Raw genomic sequence first — 11,198 nt, 5'->3', positions numbered from 1 at the left:
TTACAGAACGCTGACCCTTCCCCACCTCTGTCTTTGATATTGCCACCATTATTGTCCATCTCCCACAACCCTTCACCACCCGTCCTCTCTTTCTTTTTACAGTTGTCTCCTGCACAGCCCCTCTCTTTCTTCAATATGGAAACTCCTCTGGGCTTCTTGGGGCTGGTCTTCTCATACTGTCAGTTAGACATCAATCTCAGGGGAGTTAGGGGAGCACCTCTGTCACTTTAAGAAATGCCTCTGGCAAAAAGAAACTGATTAGTAGTGCTGGCAGCCTACCACGTGGAGTGCTGTGAGGAGGCCGAAAGCCAATGAGAAGCTCTGCTGGGTGGAGGTTACAAAAGCAGTCTGAACCCAATGACTCAGCAAAGTTGGGTGCGTGTGAGATGACACTTTGCAGCGATTTAAAGGGCCAGCGTGCCAGCTCGCAGCTCTCAGAAGGAAGCTGAAAAATGCACTTCCAAAATCAGGCCAAGTGTCGACTCCCTCCCCCCCTGTGCAGATCACAAAGGTATGTGGTCCAGGTTGTTTTGCAGTGTTGCCGGTAAAGGCCGAAAAGAGTCCATCACAGGGCTACACCCATCTTTTTTCCCTGGAGACAGTGCCTGACTATGTCTTGGTCACTGGAACATATGGCTGTTTGTTGCAGAATTACCCTGTGCAATCTTTGCTGAAAACCTAATGCTTTAATAAGTGTTGTCACATCACATTTTTTCATCAAAGTTTCTCACAAATTGTATAATTCGTGGTAAGCAGGGAGTTGTTTACTGAGAGATCATAGTATCCCACAACAAATGGAGGAATCTCTGTCTTTCTTTCTTTCTGTCCCTTTTCTATATGATTTTCTCGTCAGGCGCTATTATGATCTACTTCAAACTTTGCATGTGTTGGGCTGAGGAAGTGCTGTAAAGTTTTTTGGAGGAAGAAATAGAAAAGAGAAAAGCATTAAATGACAGTCAGTAAACAAGCGGCAGAAAACCTACACAGGATCATCTGAAGTGTGGGAGTATTTGAGTCAGAACTGGAGCTCTGCAAATTGGAAAAATACTTGTCACAGCAGAACAACAGCTTTGCGTCCCAGACCTCTTTTTTATTAATATTATTAATTCGCAGAACAAGTAAAGTATGCACTGCTGTTGTTGCAATGGTTACGTAATGTTACACCGTGCGTCATCTGATATTGTTATATCTTGCATATTTTCTCTTTTCTTCAACAGCAATGTATTTGTGAGAAAATAGCTTTAATTCATTTTAAAGACTTTAACTTTCCCTCGTTGATGCAAAAATACATGTGCCAGTGATTATTTTACTTATATATTACTCCAGTGATAAAATGAATCCATGTCATGGTGATCAAATTTCTATCAGCCATTAAATTAATCTGTAGTCAGAATGTTCTGATCAGGTATCTGTTTCTGTTATTATTGTTATTAATATCATAACACAACAGTGACATGGACAATAGAAGACCATAATAGGATAATTGAATAAAATCTTGAACTAACAGTGCAGTAGTTTTAAATAGATAAATGGCTGAGCCTAATACCTTTAAGTTCACTCTTGATGTAATATTTTATGTCTAACCTACAACACCCACAACAATATATCATCTACAGCTGCTGCAAGTTCTGCAACAATGAGACCAATTTAACTGCTAAAATATCCTGCATTGCAGTGTTTCCCCTCTGCTTTAGACACTACACCTACACACCGAGTTTTTCTGAGGTAGGTAATATTGAATGATTCTTCAGTTTCAGGAGCTCAGTTGGAAGCTAAGTTCAGTTTCATATGGATGATGGCTATGAATGGAACACCATGTCATGACAGTTGTTAATTTAGTTTTGACCTGATTCATATTTTAAGTCATTCTCTGGAGAATATCACTCTAAAGATGGATTTCATTCCCCACAATAAGAATCTATTTCATCCTCCTCCTTCTATCTGTTTCCTCAAATAAGACCAGCCGAGTCCTGACAGTGGAACAATGATTTGTAGCTGATAATGAGTTTGCCCTGTCAGGTCTGTTATAGATTGAATGACCCACATTATGATCTGGTCAGGCACTGTTCCTTCCTCCTCTCGATACTCTCACCAGTATTGTGAATAAGTAAGGCCTGAGAGCAGCAGTGAATCTTCCATTAGGCCACAAGAGAAGTATACTCCTGAGTATTGTACTGGTCAGGCCTGCAACAGTCAGCATAGCACAGCACACCTCTATGACACGACAGGGGCTATATATATATATATACTATGGCGAGCAGTAATTCAGCAACTGCAGCCATCTCCAGCATCCCAGCTATGACTGCAAGAGAAGGAGCCTCTTAAAGACACAGTTCACAACTTCATTTCATTAAAAGTATAGGCATTCAGAGATATATGTCTAGTTGGTTTCTTGGCTGGTCTCAGCGTTAGAAATTGGGTGAGGAGTTCTGACGTACGGAGGGAGCTAGGAACTGCGGCTGCTTCACATCGAAAGGAGACAGTTAGGGTGGTTCAGGCATCTAGTTAGGATGTCTCCTGGGCGCCTTTCATTGGAGGTTTACCAGGCACACCCAATTGGGAGAAGACTCCAGGGTATACCCAGAACCTGCTGGATGGACTACATATGCCATCTGGCCCAGGAATGCCTCAGGATCAACCTGGAGGAGCTGGAAAGAGGGTGGCTGGGAAGAAGAACATAAAGAAAACCCGACCTGGCCGTGCCTATCTCCATGACATAAGCCCAAATAAGCAGAAAACAGTGGATGGATGGATGAATGGATGGATGAATGGATTGTTTGTTTGTTGCCATTGGATAAATGAGGACTACTGCTACTACTATCAGATCAGTTAGGGTCATTTGTGGCCATTAATAGCTCTACCAAGGAAGACCATTCGTTTAAGCAAGTTGTTTTGTTTTAAAAGAGCTCTCAGTAGCATCATCATCACTGCCATCTGATCAGATTCGTCACCAGAAACACAGTTTCAGTCTCTGAAAAGTAATAATCCCCTGCTAGCAACATGAGCACTTAAGCTAAAGTGGTGCCATTTCGAACACCGCCAATATGGAGTGTACAGTATTACTGCTGTAACATGAATTCTGCTTAACTCTCAGCAACACTCTTAAAATTATTGCTGATAATTTAAAATAATAATTTAAAATAAAATTGTGGAATATCTGTACATTCTTTTCAGCAAATTCACCAACAAATATGAGAATGTTTGCTAACTGGGATAAAGGAGAGCTTATCGTGGCACCGATAACAAATAAAAGGAATGAGTTGTGCAGACTTGTTAGTCAACCAAATTAATATTTACACAAGGCTATTTCTTTTTTATTCATGCCCAGATATGACTGTTCACATAATAGTCATTACAGTAATGCTGTTCCCAACAGATTAGACATTGGTCCAATGTACTGTCTTCCTCGTGCTCTCCTCGTTGTGCCCGTTGTACTCTTACAGTCAGTGAACTGTGACTGCTGCCCTTGCTCTCCGTCACCTGTCCACGTTGATGTTTGTTCCAGGAAATATTCTCACTTGAACTCTGAACCCTTTAAGAAATCCTACACTTTTTTCCACAGTTCAAGGCAGAGAGAGAATCAGGTGTTTCCTTATTGATTCATGTGATCCACGTTCAGTTTAAAAAGCTTGTTGTGTCTCTGATGTCGATCACACTAAGTGAAAAGGATTAACTATGTGGAGATGTTTTTTATGCATTGTCACAGTGAGCATGGACCTCTGAACTACAGGATGTAAAGTGGTACTTTGGGCCTTGTGCCTCCTGTTGTAACATTCTCCTACTCATTACCCTCTACTCCCCACAGCAAACAGGGAACTATGATCCCTGCATGTGAGGGAGAGGAGTCCACGGCAATGTGCAGTCGTGTCTGAATTTCCAGAGAACAGCTTTTACACAAGGTTTATCTTGGTTGCCACATGCAGCACCAAGGCCTACTTACTGATATGATTGGCCTTGCTGGTGGAAAAGAAACACATTATCCTCAGTCAGTCTGAACCAACCTCCACTTTTTTTCTAAACAACCTTATTTGTCTGACGCCCATAATGACTAATGATAATAGTAAGTTAAATGCAACTCCCTTTCACAACAAATAAAAAAATGACAGGGTGAAGGTTGTTGAAGCTAATAGGTGGAGACAGGCTGGCAGAACAATGGCTGCTGAAAGTGATGACTTCACTCTGATAGGGAGACTTTGAGAGAAGCCATGTTAGCGACAAGTGGTAGCTACTCTTTGCTGACAGGACACTCTCGGACACTTTCTTTTTCTCAGGGTCAAAGTGGCAGCGCTTGTTTTTTTTTCCACTCAACTAGGTCAAATATTAATTCCATCAAAATCTCTTGTTTCATTTCATATTAAAATGTAATTCTCATTGGATTGGTTTGTGTCAGTCAGTTAGCCCCTGCAGCAATACTCTGACATGTCTGCTTTGCATGCTGTGACACCATGTGACAGCACTGCAGCAGACACACCAGAGAACCACCTCAGCTGTAACTGTCACTCGGTTTTCCAACATGCACATTTACAGATCAATAACCTCTTACATAACATTATGGTTTGGACTGGAGGCCAGATTCCAGCTGACTGGAACATGTGACAGGGCTTTGACTGTGTTGACCCACATTTTCCCTTCCTCCCTCCCTACTTCCCTCCCGCTATCCATCTCCTCTTCCCACCACGTCCCTCCATTAGTCCAAACCCCTCTCTCCACACCCTCGTACCCCTCAGGAAAGCAGTCTTGTAAGGCACTCAGATCCAGTCTTGGGCAGGTCAGGCCTAGCGATATGCTCAGGCATGCACCCAGACAGAACGAAAAACAAGCATGGAGAATAGCTGGTGGCTGAGCAGCACAGCGTATAAGGAAAATATCCGATTTTTGTATGTTATTCCTGACAGATACAGTGTCGTGGCGTGATGCTGTTGCTGAAACTTCTTTTTATCCGCAGTGATGTGTCAGCTCCATTGGGTCAACTTGTTTTCTGTCTTCCTGCGAGTTTGATGTAGGGTTGATATCAATCTCTTCTCTGTGCATTCAGAGGACAGAGTGCTGTGGGATGTATTAGCTAGTCGCATGGGAGGGAAGTGTAGGGAGATGGTTATACTGCATTCGCACAATTCGCTCAGCTGTATGAGAAGAATAGAAAATGACTCACGTTTTTCCAACTTGGTTGTGTTCAAGCATTTTGCAGGGGGGTTAACCCTAGTGCTAGCCTTATAGCTATACTATCTACAGCCCAGATTAGTTTTCTTGTTATGTATCTATATATAAACATTGACGATGCGTCTCAACTTCCTTTATTTTTTATCAAATATAACTAATTAAAATCAAACTTAATGGAATATTTTGCACTCTGGCAAATACCAGTGTGATAAGTACTACATAAAATGACAGAAACCATCTTTGAGAAAAATGTATGTCTTGTCATTCACTTCATGTCGTCCATCCTTATATACAGGCTATGATTTGGAGCAGATTGTTAACAAGTGAATTATGTGGGCATACAAACTGCGTAAAGCTCCTTTGACTTGAGTTAACGTTTAATATATTTTATTAAATGTTCCAGCCAGTGATGGTGGCAGACATTTTGCTCAAGTTTTACTGACACAATTTCAAATTGGAGCTGTCAGAAGTCCCTTATGCCTCCAACTCAAAATGAAAACTGTGAGGCTGATAAGATGAGGTTATCTGACTCAGTAATATGATCAGAATGACATCCAGTATAAGCTTTTACTAAAGGATGAGAAATATACTGTGCCATCCAATAACAGAAAAGCTGCTTGCTGTCACTGCGGTTAAGCTAACACTATCTGTTTATGGTTAGTACGTACATCCTAAGTGCTAAAACCTCAATTTCTTGCTGTGCTAATTACAGAATAAATGAGGTGTGGGTGTGACAGGTCTTTGGAGATGTTTAAGCCGGGCTCAGTAGCAAAAACAAATAACCAGCATTATGGTCCGTGCTACTGCAGATGAATTATCTGTCATGCACTAATAAACAGCTAATTACTTTTGCTGCATGCACTTATTACAGTGATGCAATGTTTTTTTTAATGAGAGGTAATTCGATTGATTTACTTGTCTAACAATAATCAAGTTTTATCAGTGTGATTCTTTATTTGTCTGCTGTTTGTCCAGTTTTCAGATTGTGTGTTCATTGTGTTCAAGGTGTTGGTCCTGTGGTGAAAAACTCATATTTCAATACACAACATAACCTTGTTGTGTCTTCAGCAGAGAGGGAAGATCGTACTGTATCTGTGTGTTTGGGCAACACACACACACACACACACATACACACACACACACACACACACACACACACACACACACACACACACACACACACACACACACACACACACACACACACAGTCCTGCCCCATGACTTCAGTGGACATTACATTATTTCCTAGAGATTTAACCTTATCCATATACTACTAGCCTAACCCTAAGCCTAATCTTTTAGGCCAAAATTTAATGATATATGTTATGAGGACTTGCTTTTTGTCCCAATAAGGAAGACAAGTCCCCATGATGTGACTGTTTATACTGTGTAAATAGGTCTCCACAACATGAATAACACAGCCTAACCCAAACCTTATCCTTAACCTTAACCATGAACAATTCATGTGTAACCCAGGAGCTCAGAAATGACGTTAAGCCTAACTAGCACCAGGCTTTGGTCCCATGAGGTCTACTGGTCCTGACAAGGTCAGTGTTTATGATGGAAAAGGGTACAAAACAAGTACAGACAGACACACACACACACACACACACGCACGCACGCGCGCACACACACACACACACACACACACACACACACACACACACACACACACATGCAGTAGTCTGGACACTCTTTGGCATAATGCATTGCCTGGCCCCTTACGCGAACCTCAGCCATCCCAACATAAGTGCCTAACCATAACCTTTACTCTAACCCTAAGCTAAACCTAATTCTTACCCTAACCCTAAAAGCAAGTCTCAACCCTCAGAGCCTCACACATATTGTCCTAACACAAACAATCAGACAGAATTACAGTATGAGACAGAGTTTGAGTGAGGTGAACCCCATCCTGGTTTCCTGCCACATGAACCTGTCTGACTTCGCATTACACTAAGCTGATTAAGTCACCACTCATGTTCTATTTAAGTGTTTGTTTCACTCAAACATCCTCCGCAGAAGTGCATGTGTCTGAATCTCCTTCATATATATATCTATCTATATATATTTATATGATAATCAGTTTACCCTCAGAGGCTGAGTGGTGATTGTTCTCAGAGCTGAGCGATCCTTGTCCATGATGAGCGTATCAGAGCATACTAAGCAAACCAGTCGAGGCTTTTCAGCACATAATCATGACTCATCCTGAGGGACACATTTACTCGAACATATCTCAATACTTGACATACAAAGACTGAAGCTCTGATTCTCTTCTCTATAAATTTATTTGGTCTCTATGTCGTTTGCTAGCTACAGTATGTGGGTAATTAGAAGAATGTGAATTGCACTGGGCCCGCAGTAAGGTCTTTGGGAAGTAGCTGTGACTCATCAGGCTTGCTTCCTGCTTCTATAAATAGCCAGTTATTCACTAGATTGAACACGATGAACCAATAAGACGACAGAACCATCTCTTTTTTCATTGTTTTCTGGAAACCTAAGGATCTGTCTATGACTTGTTCATTTCCTATTAAACAGAAAAGAGTGGTTTATACTTCATAGATCCAATATAAGAATTTATTTAGAACCTTTTAATATCCAACTTGAGGCTGCAGTTTCAAAAGGATATGGACACTTTCTGCAGCAGGAATCTTGATAAAGGAAATTGTTGACAAAGATCTTTGGGTTGTTTATATAAAACATTTCTTTAACCTTATATGAGCGTAAGTTTACTTAGTTTCCCTCATAGTTTCAAATCCACAGTCAGTCACGTTCTCTCATTTGTCTTACCAGCTCCAGCTCTTTTGTTTAATAGGAAATAGAAACATTAAAGCTTCCAGAAGTTATCCGATGTAACTTTTTGCACATGATTGCAAATCAAAAACAGTGACATCCTGAGGCCATGCAACTTTCTTACACTCCTGTGAAAGGAAAGCGGAGACCTGGGGGGAGAAGAAGAATGTGAGGAATGAAAGAATGGGGGCAGAGGAGAAGGGCAGGGTGCCACCACCACCACCACCGCCTCCACTGCACGCCGAGATGGGTGGGTGGGTGTTAGTAGTGGTGCTGGTGGGTGTGTGGGTGTGCAGAAGGACAGCCAAATGGACTGTGATGAGACGCATAAGTGAAGGAAGCTAAGGAAGGAGGCTGGTATTTTTCCACGGAGGTTTTGCTCTCGCACAAAGCACTGCAGCCACACACGCTCCTCTCATGTCTCCACATCCAACATCTTGCTCCTATATTTCCATCCAACCTCTTATTTTTTCACTCTCTTCCTTGCCAGTGCTTCCCTCCACTCCCTTTTCCTCTGTCTCCTTCCCCATTCCTCGCTTTCAATCCCCCCCCCCCCTCTGCCTCTCCTCCTCACTCTTTCCACTTTCATTTCCCTTGTTGTCTCCCACATTCCCTTCTCCGATTCTCCCTCAGTCCTTCCTTACTCCCCAGCTCCCCTTCAGTCCCCATCTGTGGCCTTCATCAGAGCCGCCTGTAGCAGAGACAGACACCAAGGGCAAGGAGACATCCCCCAGTGACGCCCTGCTATCGCACACTGATATGATGGTTTTAGACTGAAAAATATAAGAAGGAATCTTTTCTTTCCTGGCTGAGCATCTTGAGACAGCTTCAGTTTCTGTGTTACGACATGTGTGTGTCTTTATGCGTGATTGTTTGTAGAAAAGAATGCATCCTGGAGTCCATTTTGAAAGCAGCTGCTCTCGGGCTGTTTGCTTATGTAAGCCTGTACTGTAAAACGCAGCAGAACAAGAACAAACTGGCTGCCCGGGACAAAGGCCCTGCCCTCACTGCTGCACCGTCAGACGTGAGTGAGTGTGTGTGTGTGTGTGTGTGTGTGTGTGTGTGTGTGTGTGTGTGTGTGTGTGTGTGTGTGTGTGTGTGTGTGTGTGTTTCTGTCTGTCTGCGTTTTAGGAGACACAAAATGAGAGAGGCATAAGATGAAAATTAGAGTCACCGAGTCCTCTGGAGATTAGAGCGCTGTATGGGTCACACTGTACACGGCCGGTGCGCTGCAGAGGAGGGGAAAGATGAGCCCCACTGTGCCCTGGTGGATCACCTGCTGCTCTCCGGCCTTCATCTACTACTGCTCTGTCACACATCACACTCCCTTGCACAAGACTCCACGGGTTGCACAAGGAGAGGGAAAGAGACGGAGGGAAAACAAGATAGCATTACAAGCAGAGAGAACAGGAATACAAACGAGTGGAAATCAGAGAGTTTGATGTACCTCTCCAAACGGAGCCCTTTAAACTTGCGCAGTTTTCTGTGACTGTATATCTTTTACAGTCACAATCTCCTTCCGCCACAGACTAGGTTTGTTCTTTCACGAACCACGTTTCATAATTTTACAGTAAAATCTTAATTTGCATTCAAAGTGGAGGGTGCTGATCTGCAGCCCGCTCATTCTTGTCACACATACACAGTCATAACATTGTTCCTTTTTTTCCTTTTAAGTGGAAAAGCAGAAATAACTCGACACGGTATAAGTGGTTGCACGTGACACTCATTTCAAAGATGAAACACGTTACGAAAGGCAGCATTTTAATTCCGCTGATTTGTTTAAAGGGCTTCTTTATTAAAGCAGCTGGCAGGTGACTCTTGTCCTATTCTCTTATCTAGAAAGATGCTTTGCTTTCTATTTGCCAGGGCGGTTTGGAATGTGTGCAGAGACAGTTGGGCAGACCAGGCTAACTGTCATGTTGCATTAGATCTTTCAGTGTTAGCTGACTCCAATTTAGCCTGAAGGAGAGGTGGTTACCTACCAGCAGCCCCAGATTATACATAGAAGAAGGACATGCATACACATGCAACATGTGCAGACCCGGATACACACACGCACTCACATGCTAACAAGCAATATGAATGTCTTTGTCCCCTCTCGTGTCCCTCACTCATGTCTCCATTGTCCCCTCTCTCGCCCTTTTTCAGGCCTCAAACAACAAAACGACACCAGCACACATCCTCCCACTGGTGGCTACGCCGAGCCGAGCTGCTCTGCTCCTCACCAGCGGAGGGTATAGCCACACCCAGTGTAACCCATGTTGTAATGCGACAGCTGAGGAATTTGCCGCAGGTTAGCCACAAATACTTGCAGCCTGAGTCCAAGATGCTCGCACGTCACTGGTGGTGTAAATGACAGGAAAATTGCCGGGAGTCAGGCCTGCTGAACACGATCTACAAACCTTTCGCAGCTTTTTCGACATTTGCAGATGCTCAAATAAATGTCATTTTTGAGATACTTGCATTTGTAAACAGACTCTCTGAAACTCACAGAATTTGCATAATTTTACTGTGAGATTCGCAAGCATGGTCCTCTTTGCTGTCTATGTGATATAGATAGTGATCTCTGAATTAGGACTGGTTTTCATTTGAATACATTTAGAGGGATATTTACTGTAGCATGTTGTCACTTGTATCAGGAAATATGAGTTGTTGTTGCCTGAGGTTGTTCAGATAAAAACTCTGTAAAAAAAACTGAAAACATATTTACTTAACAAGAACAAATTTGGGTTCAATGTGAAAATAGAACAGCACTTCCACACGTTTGGAAGCCACATGACCATAAGGTCTGTGAACAGATGTTGTGCAGTTGAGTTTGGAAAGTTTGAGCTTCATGCATTTTAAAGTTGCTTCAAGAGGATTTTACACTTCCTCTATATTCTCCAGGTTAACTCAAAACAACTGGTACATGTGCTGTGTGTTAAACCTAAAACATTGGTGGAGAACATGTCTCCTCATACTTTCTGATGACCTTGGCATTAACCAGTTGATCAGCTCAGATTTACACTAGCATTTAATCTACTAAATCTACTAAAGCTGAAAGCTCACCAATCTGCCCTTGTGGAAACCTGGCACACACAGAACCGAAAATAAGTTTCGGAATTAATTGCATTTTGACTCCACTGTATTCAATATTATTGAAATGTATTTTAACTCTGCAGTTGCAGCATATTTATTTGATATGAGTTCAAAGTAGGTATATGTATTGTTCTGTGTTATATTTGTTCTGTTTCTCTTAAATTAATTC

The 11,198-nt window shown here is 42.3% G+C and overlaps 1 long non-coding RNA gene across 1 annotated transcript; it reads left to right on the top strand.

Annotated features, from left to right (window-relative positions):
• The first annotated feature begins 342 nt into the window (after positions 1–342).
• LOC117773433 lies at positions 343–10,701 on the top strand. Its single transcript, XR_004615916.1, has 3 exons — positions 343–511; positions 9,083–9,218; positions 10,100–10,701. It is a non-coding gene; the product is annotated as an uncharacterized LOC117773433 (long non-coding RNA).
• The last annotated feature ends 497 nt before the right edge of the window (positions 10,702–11,198 follow it).

Source organism: Hippoglossus hippoglossus, chromosome 13, assembly GCF_009819705.1.
Source record: "Hippoglossus hippoglossus isolate fHipHip1 chromosome 13, fHipHip1.pri, whole genome shotgun sequence".
NCBI classification, from domain to species: Eukaryota; Metazoa; Chordata; class Actinopteri; order Pleuronectiformes; family Pleuronectidae; genus Hippoglossus; species Hippoglossus hippoglossus.
This window is presented reverse-complemented; position numbering and strand designations above follow the sequence as displayed.